Source organism: Tursiops truncatus, chromosome 14 (assembly GCF_011762595.2).
Source record: "Tursiops truncatus isolate mTurTru1 chromosome 14, mTurTru1.mat.Y, whole genome shotgun sequence".
NCBI lineage: Eukaryota > Metazoa > Chordata > Mammalia > Artiodactyla > Delphinidae > Tursiops > Tursiops truncatus.
In genome coordinates, this window is record NC_047047.1 from 44,276,685 (window position 1) to 44,289,176 (window position 12,492).

The following is a 12,492-nucleotide window of genomic DNA, read 5'->3' on the forward strand; positions in this document are numbered from 1 at the left end:
AGCCCCCGCTTGCCGCAACTAGAGAAAGCCCATGTGCAGCAATGAAGACCAAACGCAGCCAAAAATAAATAAATTAAATAAATAAATAGAATGTCTTCTTTAAATACAAGTACTAAATTCAAGTTTAAATGTAATAAAACATTACTATTTTAATTCCACTTTCTGGAAAAGGCAAAACTACAGGGACAGAAAACTGATCTGTGATTGCCAAGGGCGGGAGTGGGAAGGAGTGGGGCGCTGAAAAGGAGCACGAGGGAAATTTTTGGGGTGATTGGACTGTTTTATGTCTCAGTTGTGCTGGTAGTGGTGGTGGTTACATGACTGTATGCATTTATCAAAACTCATTGAACTGTATACTAAAAAGGGTGAATATTACTGAATGTAAATTATACCTCAGTTTTTAAAAATTAGAAAAAAAATAGGCAAATCACAGGGGATAGATCAAATCAATCTCAGAGAGGTCAAAAGATATTGCTTCTCCAAACAGCAATTGAGTCTGATTAAGAGGATACAGAAGACAAGATCCGTGGCTTGGGTAATTTTATGTAGTTTTGTAAGCAGATTTGTAATAACAAGGAGTATCATTTGTTTCCTGAGGGTAGTGTATTGTGGTACCAAATGAATACGAAGAAAAAAAGAGTAGTGGAGCAAAAAAGACAGGATAGTATCACAAGTGAAATTCTTATGGGGCTATAAAAAATATTTTAAAAGATACCTATAGGGCTTCCCTGGTGGCGCAGTGGTTGAGAGTCCGCCTGCCAATGCAGGGGACATGGGTTCGTGTCCCGGTCCGGGAAGATAGCACATGCCGCAGAGCGGCTGGGCCCGTGAGCCATGGCCACTGAGCCTGCGCGTCCGGAGCCTGTGCTCTGCAACAGGAGAGGCCACAACAGTGAGAGGCCCGCGCACCAGAAAAAAAAAAAAAGATACCTATAAATGTGAGGGAAGGATGAGTGGGGAGTATTGATCTGAAGAAGAACCAGAAAGGTAATCTGTTATATAGATGGAGGGAAAGACATGAGTCAGTAGATATAAAAGGAATGGGCAGAAAATTCAGGAGAAACTTCAGGTTAACCAGACCATGTAGAAGAGACAAAACAGGCAGAACTGTGGAGAAGTGTGCAGTCATTTTTTCCTGGAGTGAGGGGATCCCAGAAGACACTGACTAAGCAGAGTTGAAAGTTTGGGTCCAGGCCTATTGTGCATATTCCCCTCTGAGTTTCTCAACAGTGAACAGCCCCAAATGATGTTAGCATTAAGAAAAGAAAGCACATGCAACTGAAGTAAACAGAAATTGGAAACATATAGTCCAGCTCTTTCCTATTCAGACCGGTCCATGAACCAGAGGCACCAGCATCACCTGAGAGGTTTTTAGAAAATCAAATTGTCAAGCTCCTCCCCAGCACTAAAGAATCAGAAACTCTGCAGGTTGCATCTTGGAATCCAATTTTAACACGCTCTCCAGGTGATTTTTATGCCCGCTAAAGTTTAGAATCAATGGTTGGCTCCACCTTAAAGGAAGGTCTGGGAAAGGTTTGAAAAGGATTTATATTTCAGGTGAAGAATTGCATCGCAAAGGGGAAAACTCCAATCTTGTAGGGTACTGCAGGTCTGATGCATTTCTCATTCATGCTGTTCAAATTCGTGTTGGTAATAAATCATGTACTTGCATGTCAATATTGCCTCAGCTATTTTACAAGTCAACAGCGCTACTTGAAAGAAACCATGGACAATGAAAAGACAAAAAACCCTGTCCTGCACTCTAACTGGATTTGGTGCTGGAGCAGAGCAGGCAGCCTGTCACTTAGGTTGCTCCCTCCACCCTTACTACTTACTGCCAGAAACACCGGAGCTGCCAGAAAGGGAGGTTAACAACAAGCTGCCCACTCCACCATACTCCACCCCACTCCACCCCCGGTGAAGAGCAACATCCTTTCAACATTTATGAATTCCCAGCAGCCCTTCCACCATCTATTTACTGATGACAAAAAGGCCATTTGCTTAAGGTGACAGGATTTGAGGAATTTTTAAGAGTTATCCAATACATTGCAGGGTTAAGGAAATTACCTACTCCAGTCTGCTAATGAAATGTTCTTTTCACACAGACATAATCTAAGAATCAGGCAACTCATATATATATATATATATAGATATAGATATATTTTTTTTTTTTTGCGGTAGGCGGGCCTCTCACTGCTGTGGCCTCTCCCGATGCGGAGCACAGGCTCCGGCCGCACACGCTCAGCGGCCATGGCTCACGGGCCCAGCCGCTCCACGGCATGTGCTATCTTCCCGGACCGGGGCACGAACCCGTGTGCCCTGCATCAGCAGGCGGACTCTCAACCACTGTGCCAACAGGGAGGCCTCACAATTCATATATTTAATAAGCACACTAGGGACTTCCCTGGTGGTGCAGTGGATAAGACTCTGCGCTCCCTATGCAGGGGGCCTGGGTTCAATCCCTGGTCAGTGAACTAGGTCCCACATGCATGCAGCAACTAAGAGTTCGCATGCCACAACTAAGGAGCCCACATGCTGCAACTAAGGCCTGGTGCAACCAAATATATAAATAAATATTTTTTAAAAAAATAAGCACACTTTTAGACATTCTGATTATTCACTTAACAAATATTCATTGTCTAATTCTGCAGAGAATGAGATGAGTAAATAAGACAGTCCTGCCATCTAGGAGCTTACAGTATAGTGAGGAAGATAGACAAGTAAAATGGCAATTAAAATGTAGAAGACAACAGGTACAAACTTCCAGTTATAAGATCAATAAGTACTAGGGATGTGATGTGCAACATGATAAATAAAATTAACTTATGCTTATGTTACATATGAAAGTTGTGAAGAGAGTAACTCATAAGAGTTCTCATCACAAGGAAAAATATTTATTCCTTTTTCTTTTATTTTGTATCTATACGAGATGATGGATAGTCACTAAACTTATTGTGATAATCATTTCATGATGTAAGTCAAATCATGCTGTACACCTTAAACTTATATAGTACTGTATGGCAATTATATCTCAATAAAACTGGGGAAAAAAGAAAAAAGAATAATAAATAAAACTTTAAAAATAAATAAAACATAGAACAATTATGAGTTGAAAGATGTATAAACCAGGATGCAAGTGGGAGTTCACAGGACAAACAAATGACCCACCCAGTCTTGGGTAATTTTAGGGCAGGCTTATTGAAAACGGGACATTGATACTTCAGTGATGAGCAAAAATTAGTATGATGAGAATGGAATAACATTAAAGATGGAAGAGCATGTGCAAAGTCCCCAAATCAGGATCATGACCTATTTGGATACCACGCATAGTTAAATATTCAAAACCATGTCATTGCACTCATTTTACCAATTATTTCTAGCCCCAAACTTCATTTTCAAGACTTGCTAAAAAATAGTTTAATTCTATTTCAACTGTTTCTAGAAAAATGGGTAAAAATGTTTTTACACCCTAGTCCAAGTTATCATAATCTCTCAACTAATCCACAGCAATGGCCCCCTTCACTAGTCTCCCTATGTCTAGTTCTGCCCTCCTACAGTCTAGTCTCCATAAAGCAGCCAAGGTGGTTTTCTTTCCTTAAGTAAAATCAAATCACTTCCTTTCCCAGCTTAAAACCCTCTGGTGGCTCCCTATCACACTCAAAATAAAATACGTTCTGGTTACCACAGCCTCCAGGCCCCTTTCTAATGCTCTGTCTCATCTCTTAGGACTCCTGTCTGCTCATTCCATTCCAGCCAAATTTTTCTCCTTTGTGTCCCTCAACATGCCAAGCATATTCCTGCCTCATGGCCTTTGCATTTACTATTCCCTCTGTCTGAACTGCTCTTCCCCCTGATCTTCTCATTGCTGGCTCCTTCTCATCATTCATGTCTCTGCACCAATGTCATCTCCATAGAGAAATAGTCCCTGACCAATTTATTTAAAACAGCACTGCATCCTTATATGTTTCCTGGATATGCATAACCGATTACCATATGATATTACTAGGTATTTATTTGTGGTTTTTTTTTTTTCTGTCTTGTTCAACACTGTGTCCCCAGCACCTAGACCAGAGCTTGGCACATAGTTGTTGAATAAATGAGTGAAAGAAAAACCAGCTGATAAATATTTAAGTGAACTGTTTTACTGTCCTGTAGTAATTCATCATTAACATTGTAAATATACATGCAACCATACTGATTAGAGTTTAAGTTTAATTTCAAAGTGATGATGATAAATTTACTGCACTCAAAGCTGGAAAGAATCATAAGACTTCTGTGTTGATTCTAGCAGAACTTTACTGCTTTATCTAAATGATAATATATAGTTTGATGTGTGTGTGTGTGTGTGTGTGTGTGTGTGTTTATATATAATATACTATATACTAAAAAGGGTAGCAAGAAGTCACTACATAATGCCTAAGTTGACAAATCAGGAAATATTAATATGAGCATGTTGTTTATAAATAATGGCTTAACAACCATAAGAACTGAAAAAAGAAATGGTTAAACTGGTTGTCTTACAGAACTTAGAGGACTTGGGATAGAAGACTAGAGCAGGACATGGCGGCTGTATTTGTAACTATGAATGGTAAGGGCACACACACATTTATTAAACAGATCTTAAAACAGTACAACTAAAGGATTGTCCTTTAAGTTTAAGAGACTTAATTTTAGGCTAAGTTCATACTGCTTGACAAATTGGGTAGATAATACAAGTGTTGCCCATTGCTTTAAGCAGTGATAAATGGAAAAAAAAATAAGACTGAGATAAATCATATGTGAAAGATTCAATATGTACTTAACAGAAATTTAGGTTGTCTTGGCTATAAACCAAATATCTTGAGACTGAGACCAGGGAGATCAAAGTCTTTCTGTAGTATGTCCTTTTGCATCACTACTTGGGAAAGACTACCAAATGTAATTACTATGCTGTTAAATGTATTTAACATATGAATATCTGTGACAGACACTGTTAGTTGCCTACACAAAATCCATTTTCCCCTTCTGCTTTTCTAACAGAATTCTGATTTTACTTGAGGCAGCAACATGCTCTTCTATATTTATCGATCTTCCTTATAAGGGGTGGTCCATGTCAAGTGGTTCAGCCAAATCACTGGTTGAAGCTTTCAAGAAAGCTCTTTGACAGGGGCTGTCTCAGCCAGGGGTTTCCTCCTTGTTCCCTCTCTCTTCCTGACTGTAGGGTGAATGTAATGATTGGAGCGATAGCAGCCATCTTGAAACCATGAAGGAAAGTCCAAGGAAATCACAGAGACCTTGGCAGCAACATCCCTGAGGGATGGGGGAAGTAGGGGATGGGGAATGACTGATAAAGGGAACTGTGGGGCAGGGATTCTTTTTGGGGTGATGGAAATATTCTAAATTAGTGATGATAGCTGCAAAACATTGTGAATACAGTAAAAAACACTATATTTAGTATGTTTGAATACGTTACAAGAGTGAATTTAATACTATGTGAATTAGATCTATTTTTTTTTATGTCACACACACAAAAAAGGAAACAGGACTGTGACGTCATCCTTCCTCTCTCTGTCTGTAGAACAAGGACAGTCATTCCCCAATTTGCTCTCCATACAACATCCCTGACTTCTCCTATCATTCCACACCAAAAAACTCTGCTCTGCAGATCATCTTGAAGTACTACAATCAGAACTAAATAGTTGAGCTCCCTCTAGATGTCACTGTTTATTTCTGGGAGAGAAAGTTTCTTTGCCCATGTGATAGTTCCTTTAACGGGGAGAAATATCCACTAGTGTGTCACTCCTGGCCACTCTCTACCTGTTCCTAACTCCTTGGGGACATGCAGTGACTTATCTAATGGTTAAGTTTGGGAGGAGAAACATACACAGTCCAGGTGCTTCCTCTTCTTCCTTCTGGGAACTAGTTATTCAAAGGAATCATCCCTTCTGTTCTGTTGAGGGAGCCCTGCTGGTGCCTGGGTTGGTGTGTTTAATTCTGCAGTACAGATTATTACGAAGCCTACTTACCTGAAGATTGAGACACATCCCCCAAACTCTGCTTTACTCATTGTCTTACTTGTCAATAACTCACATAATGAAGACGGGTGTTGTTTACTGGGTCCCTCAACCACAACCCATATTTTAAAGCCTTAGAAGGAATGTGTATCAAGAGTTGTCAGGACCTCCAGCCCATTAACTTTGTGACGCAGTGAACCATGCAGGAATTAACTGTTCAAAGCTCTGGAATTTTCTCAGTCTTTCTGAGAGTCCCCATCCCTAGTCTGAAGCATTCTGTGCAACAGAGGAAGGTCCATATAGCAAACAAAGTGAATATGAACACAGATTTTCTGCAGTTGAGTAGCACTGACTGGAACTGAGCACTCTCAGGACAGGGCCTGTACTGGAGAAGTTGCTTCCATGGGCTTCCGTGGCCTCTCTACACTGCTTTCACCCTGCTTGCTAAAGAGAAGGGAAGCTGATATGACACATGCAGTTTTTTTTACAGACACACTGCTCTGGAAACTGGGACAGACATCAGCCGCTTCAGTTATGAGACTCAAACAAAATATGCCACTCAATCAAGGCTCAGTCAGCTGCAACTGGACCTTGCTTTGTGAAAAGATGTGTCAGGGAGAAACTCTGAGGTGAATATTTGCAAAGCAAATCATACTTTAAATCTACAAAGAAGTATTGATGTTTAAAGAAACCATATGATGAATTCTAAACATCAGGATCCTTTCATGTAAAATCAAATTTTCATATTAACCTGTAATCCTTCATCCTGGGATCAAACTGCATGTGTCAATTTTGAATGCAGGAAGTCATCAAGTCACTACCTTACAAAGCAGCCCTTAATGACTTTAAACATCGTTAATTGTTAGAAAGTCCTTCCTTCTATGGAATAAAATTCTGCCTCACTTTAACCTTCCAACATCCATCCAGGATCTGTCCCCTGGAGCCACACACCATGGCATCTTTCAAATAGTCGAAACAGCAAATATACTACTGTTTCTTCTCTAAGCCAACTATCCCAAACACTTGAATTTAATTTGAGATACTTTGGAAGTTCCCACCAGAAGCACAGCCTGTAGGGGATATAAAAACAAGCTAGCTTAACCTTTAAAATATTGGGTGGGCCAAAAGGTTAGTTCAGTTTTTTGCATAAGATGGCTCTAGTAGCACTTAGCTGTCTTTAACTTCATTCAAAACAATTTTGTTAGATTGTATGTGACATTTGTCATATCAGTGAGCATTTAAAAAAAGACATCAAAATTGGTGAATTTTTGTGTACCCATTTTAATATTGGAGATGAAAGAAAAAAAGCAACATTTTTAGCATATTATGCTTTATTATTTCAAGAAAGGTAAAAACGCAACTGAAATGCCAAAAAAGATTTGTGTGGTGTGTGGAGAAGGTGCTGTGACAGATCGAACGTGTCAAAAGTGGTTTGCGAAGTTTCGTGCTGGAGATTTCTCGCAGGACGATGCTCCACAGTCCTGTAGACCAGTTGAAGTTGATAGCGATCAAATTGAAACAATAATTGAGAACAATCAATGTTATACCACGCGGGAGATAGCCGACACACTCAAAATATCCAAATCAAGCACTGAAAATCATTTGCCCCAGCTTGGTTATGTGATTCGCTTTGATGTTTGGGTTCCACATAAGTTAAGCGAAAAAAACCTTCTTGACATGGCAGGCAAACCTGGCAAACCTCAAAACCTTCTTGAGAATCACATGCGATTCTCTACTTAAATGTAATGAAAACATTCCATTTTTAAAACAAATTGTGACAGGCGATGAAAAGTGGATACTGTACAACAATGTGGAATGGAAGAGATCGTGGGGCAAGCGAAATGAACCACCACCAACCACAACAAAGGCCGGTCTTCATCCAAAGAAGGTGATGTTGTGTATATGGTGGGATTGGAAGGGAGTCCTCTAACATGAGCTCCTTCTGGAAAACGAAACGATTAATTCCAACAAGTACTGCTCCCAATTAGACCAACTGAAAGTGGCACCTGACGAAAAGCGTCCAGAATTATAACAGAAAACGCATAATCTTCCATCAGGATAATGCAAGACCGCATGTTTCTTTGACGACCAAGCAAAAACTTTACAGCTTGGCTGGGAAGTTCTGATTCATCCACCGTATTCACCAGACATTGCACTTTCAGATTTCCCTTTATTTCAGTCTTTATAAAATTCTCTTAATGGAAAAAATTTCAATTCCCTGGAAGACTGTAAAAGGTACCTGGAATAGTTCTTTGCTCAAAAAGATAAAAAGTTTTAGGAAGATGGAATCATGAAGTTGCCTGAAAAATGGCAGAAGATAGTGGAACAAAAGGGTGAATACTTTGTTCAATAAAGTTCTTGGTGAAAAATTTTAAAAATGTGTCTTTTATTTTTACTTAAAAAACCGAAGGCATTTTTGGCCCACCCAATACTGTCCTTATTGTCTAGTGAGAGACACAGATAGGTGTACACAAATAACTATATTTGAAAGGAGAGGGACTTCCCTGGTGGTCCAGTGGGCAAGACTCCATGCTTCCAATGCAGGGGGCCCAGGTTCGATCTCTGACCAGGGAACTAGATCCCACATGCCACAACTAAAGATCCCACATGCCACAACTAAAGATCCCACGTGCCACAACTGAGACCCGGTATAACCAAATAAATAAATAAATATTTTTTTTAAAAAGGGAGGATGGATTTGGAGAAGTAAAAACAAGAAGTAGAACAGAACTACAAATGAAATGCTATAGGAAGAAAGATGAGAAAGGGAATTAGAGTTAATCGTATTTCTTGACTTTAATGTACTAAAATTTTCAACCTCTAATACATAACTTTCCACTTACCTGTCTATGTAAGGAAAAATGTATACACCTAAATTATGCGGTGTCTGACAAAGCTATTTAGTAATTATCCTAATTTTCATTTTAAGCAATCTTAAAGAAAATCGCTATTTATTTCTGTAGTCTAATAAGTTACTCCCATTCTAAATCTGAGTCAATCCCATCAAAAACAAACTGTTAAATTTCTAACGCACAGGTAAACCAACAGATTGCCACAGTCCATTTCTACAAGTGTTGTCAGTATTTACCTGAGAGTTGGTAGAGCATCTATATACAGCTTAATCAATTTCTCTTTCAAAATTTCAGATTATTCTTGATGTAATTGTAATTAAACATTTATAGGAACATTATAAGCCATGCCATAGTTACAAATGCTCTAAAAACCCAGGAGGTCAGTCCCCTACTCCCCTATCCCTCATCCCAAAGCCCGTAATGTAACAGAAGTTGGTGGGAAAAAAAAACATGGAGCTTCTTGAGAATATGGAGATAAAGTAGAGGATGGAAAGGGAGGGGAAAAAAAGAGTAACTTAACAGTGGACAAACACTATCTCAGCCAGGTGATCAAGGTTAACCTCAACAGTGATAAGTCATGTACCCTTGATATGCTGGTGGGAATGGCACTGTACCTCTGTGGTCTTCTTCCTGATAACCCACAACCTCAGTCTTACAACAAAAATACCAGACCAATACCAGTATGGGAGCATTCTACAAGGTACCTAGCATCAAAGTACTCCTCCAAACAGCCAAGGTCATGGAAAACAAGGCAAGTTTGAGAAACTATCACAGTGTAAAGGAGCCTAAGGGGACAAGATGACTCAATGTAATATGATAGCCTAGACGAATCCTGAACAGAAGAGGACTTTAGGTAAAAACTAAGGAAATCTGAATAAAGTATGGACTTTAGTTAAAAATAATGTATCAATATTGGCTCACCAGTTGTGACAAATGTACCATACTAATGTAAGATGTTTACAGTAGGGGAAACCGGATGTGGAGTATACAGGAACTCTCTATAGTATCTTTCTAACTTTTCTATAATTCTAAAACTGTACTAAAACAAACAAAAAAATTATTAAAAAAATAGAGGGAAGGAAGCAGCAATGGAGAGCAGCAGCAGCCTGATGGAAGAAATGTTCACATATTGAGGGATGGGAAAGTCATTCTGGCTTATCCAGGAATTAACTTGACTTTTATGCTAACTAAAACAGCCTGTTTGTGGCTTATCAAACACTGTACATCTGCTTTAACTGTTAAAGAAAAGGGCACCTTAATCAGAAGTAAAGAATGTCCATGTTAAAAATAAAGATTAAATGCCTCCCTTTCTGGGATGCCAATGCTGGTACTTCTTTGATGATAGGACTCTCTTCCCAGGTGCCAAGGACATACTGGCTCCCTGTGTACATGCTGATCTGTTTTTTTGAAACCTTGAAGGAATGAATCGCTGATTTGTTAGATGTTCTTTGTTCTGAGAAGATATAAAACTGTGCTGGAAACCATGCTTCTCCAGAGCAGTTCCTCAGAATTACCTGAGAGACTGTCTCCCCAGCTACAGTCCTCAGTTTGGCTGAAATAAAACTCTTTTCTATTCCAATTATAGATTGTTTATTGATTATTTCTGTCAACAAGCCTATAGCTCTATGAGTGGACTTTGCAGAAGGGTCTGAGAAATAAATCCACTATTTGTAATATTATTTCTATAAATGTATTTTCCTGAATTCCAAACAACCAATTTATAAACTAGTTCTTGAAATGCAATCTGTTTGCAAATTAGGGTGTGTGTATTGGAGAACAAGGCAGAGTATATCTGACCCCTAGAACATTTTGACTACCATTATGGCACCAAGGATGATTTAAATTCAAACATTCTAAATACAAATATAACAGCATACCCCGTTTTTTGGTTAGAAAATATTTTCTGTCATAAGCTCCGTCAAGCTAATTCAATTCACTGATCAATTTTCCATCAGAACAAGACAGTTAAATCATTTTCCAAATTAATTTTTATATCATTGAAGCAATTTTCATTAAGAATATTTTTCATTTAAATATTTTAATGACAATTTTATTTATCAATCTATATCTTGTCCATATTCAATGTTCCTAATTATAGCTTCCTCCATTGTAAATTTACCTTCATAGCCGTTATTTCTAACAAGTGAGTATTCACTAAGATTTTATTATTCCACACTTTTAAAGATCCCTTTAATCATTCTCCATTTTACATTATTAAAATAAAATTAAAATTTTTTATCATTTATTGTTAATTATTTCTACACTATCATTATGACTCAGACAAAAAGCTAGTGGTTTGTATTTATTTCTTAGGTAATCCACTAAAAAATTGTGAGCAGTTCTGTGAGACACAGAGAGACGCAGACTGATATACAGCAACGGTGATAGTGCCAGCAAGCAACAGAGGGAGAGTCAGAGGCTGCAGTTTTGAATGTGCTGACTGCCTACTGACAAGGTCAAACTTCCTTGGAGCCTAAAAGACCATAAAAACATCCTCAGAATCATCTGGAATGGTGTATAGATGGCCAGGTCCAAATGCCCTGCATCAGTGTATGTATGTGTTCGGTTCATAGGTTCGGAGGAAGGCAAAATAAAGGTGGAAAAGGTATTGAGAGGAGGATCAGTAGGATATACTGATTAAGAGCATGGGCCCTGGTATAAAACTGTCAAGGTTCAAATCCCAGCGCCACCACTTAACTCACTCTGTAACGGGAAAGTTACTTCACTATGCCTTAAATTCTCCATTTGTTAAATGAGGAAAATGGTTGAGGTCATAGGGTTGACGATTAAATGAGTACAGAGTTTGGCACATCCTAGATTCTCAGCAAATGTTGATGTATATGTGTGCAAATATGTGATTGTGAATTTGTCCCACATACTAGGCCTTGATAAATCAATAGTATGCATGTACTCTCTTCCATTTAACATACTGTAAACAACAGTTATTCCCCTAAAGCTGATTTTTAAACCCCACTGTTTATATAGCGTACATTTCTCTTTCCTATTATGTATACTGTTGCCCCAAATTGATCTTCATACACCATGTGACCACCATATGGACAAAGTGCAATTACATAGCTAAAATTAATAGAAATACATTATGTGTTATCAGAAAACCTCATCTAATGGGAAAGTGCAGGTTTTAGAGTTAGAGAGATGCAGGATCAAATCCCATTTGTCGACTAACGGCTTGTCCAAGTTACTGACACTCTACCTATTTTATCATTGTTAAAACAGTACTAAGACATATATCTTACAAAATTGTGATGAAGATTAAGTAAATAATAGTAGGATGCTCAGCACATGGTACACCCTCAGTAAACATCACACATGTGCACACACACGCTCCTTAACTACTCCCGTCTCTGTCCAGTAGACCAAATAGTTTGTCAAATGATCTTTGCCACCATTTTCATTTTTATATACATGTTTCAATGACTTTTGGGGGTAGTTTTCAATCTAGAATACCATACCCCTGGGTGTACCGAAGACATTCTAAAGGGTACAAAGCATGAATAATTTTAAGTAATCAATTTCTGTATCTAGAACTTCCATATTTTTTTTTCCCCTAAAACTGACTTGTCTGAGGAGACACCTGTAATACGCCATGATTCTCCTTTCCTACCTCCCTTCCCACAGTTACCCTT

At 38.6% G+C, this 12,492-nt stretch overlaps 1 protein-coding gene across 1 annotated transcript in view; it reads right to left on the bottom strand.

The window, feature by feature from the left end:
- The window catches only part of ACYP2 (acylphosphatase 2), a 176,743-nt gene that overhangs the window by 162,549 nt on the left and 1,702 nt on the right, over positions 1-12,492 (bottom strand). The window lies entirely within an intron of this gene.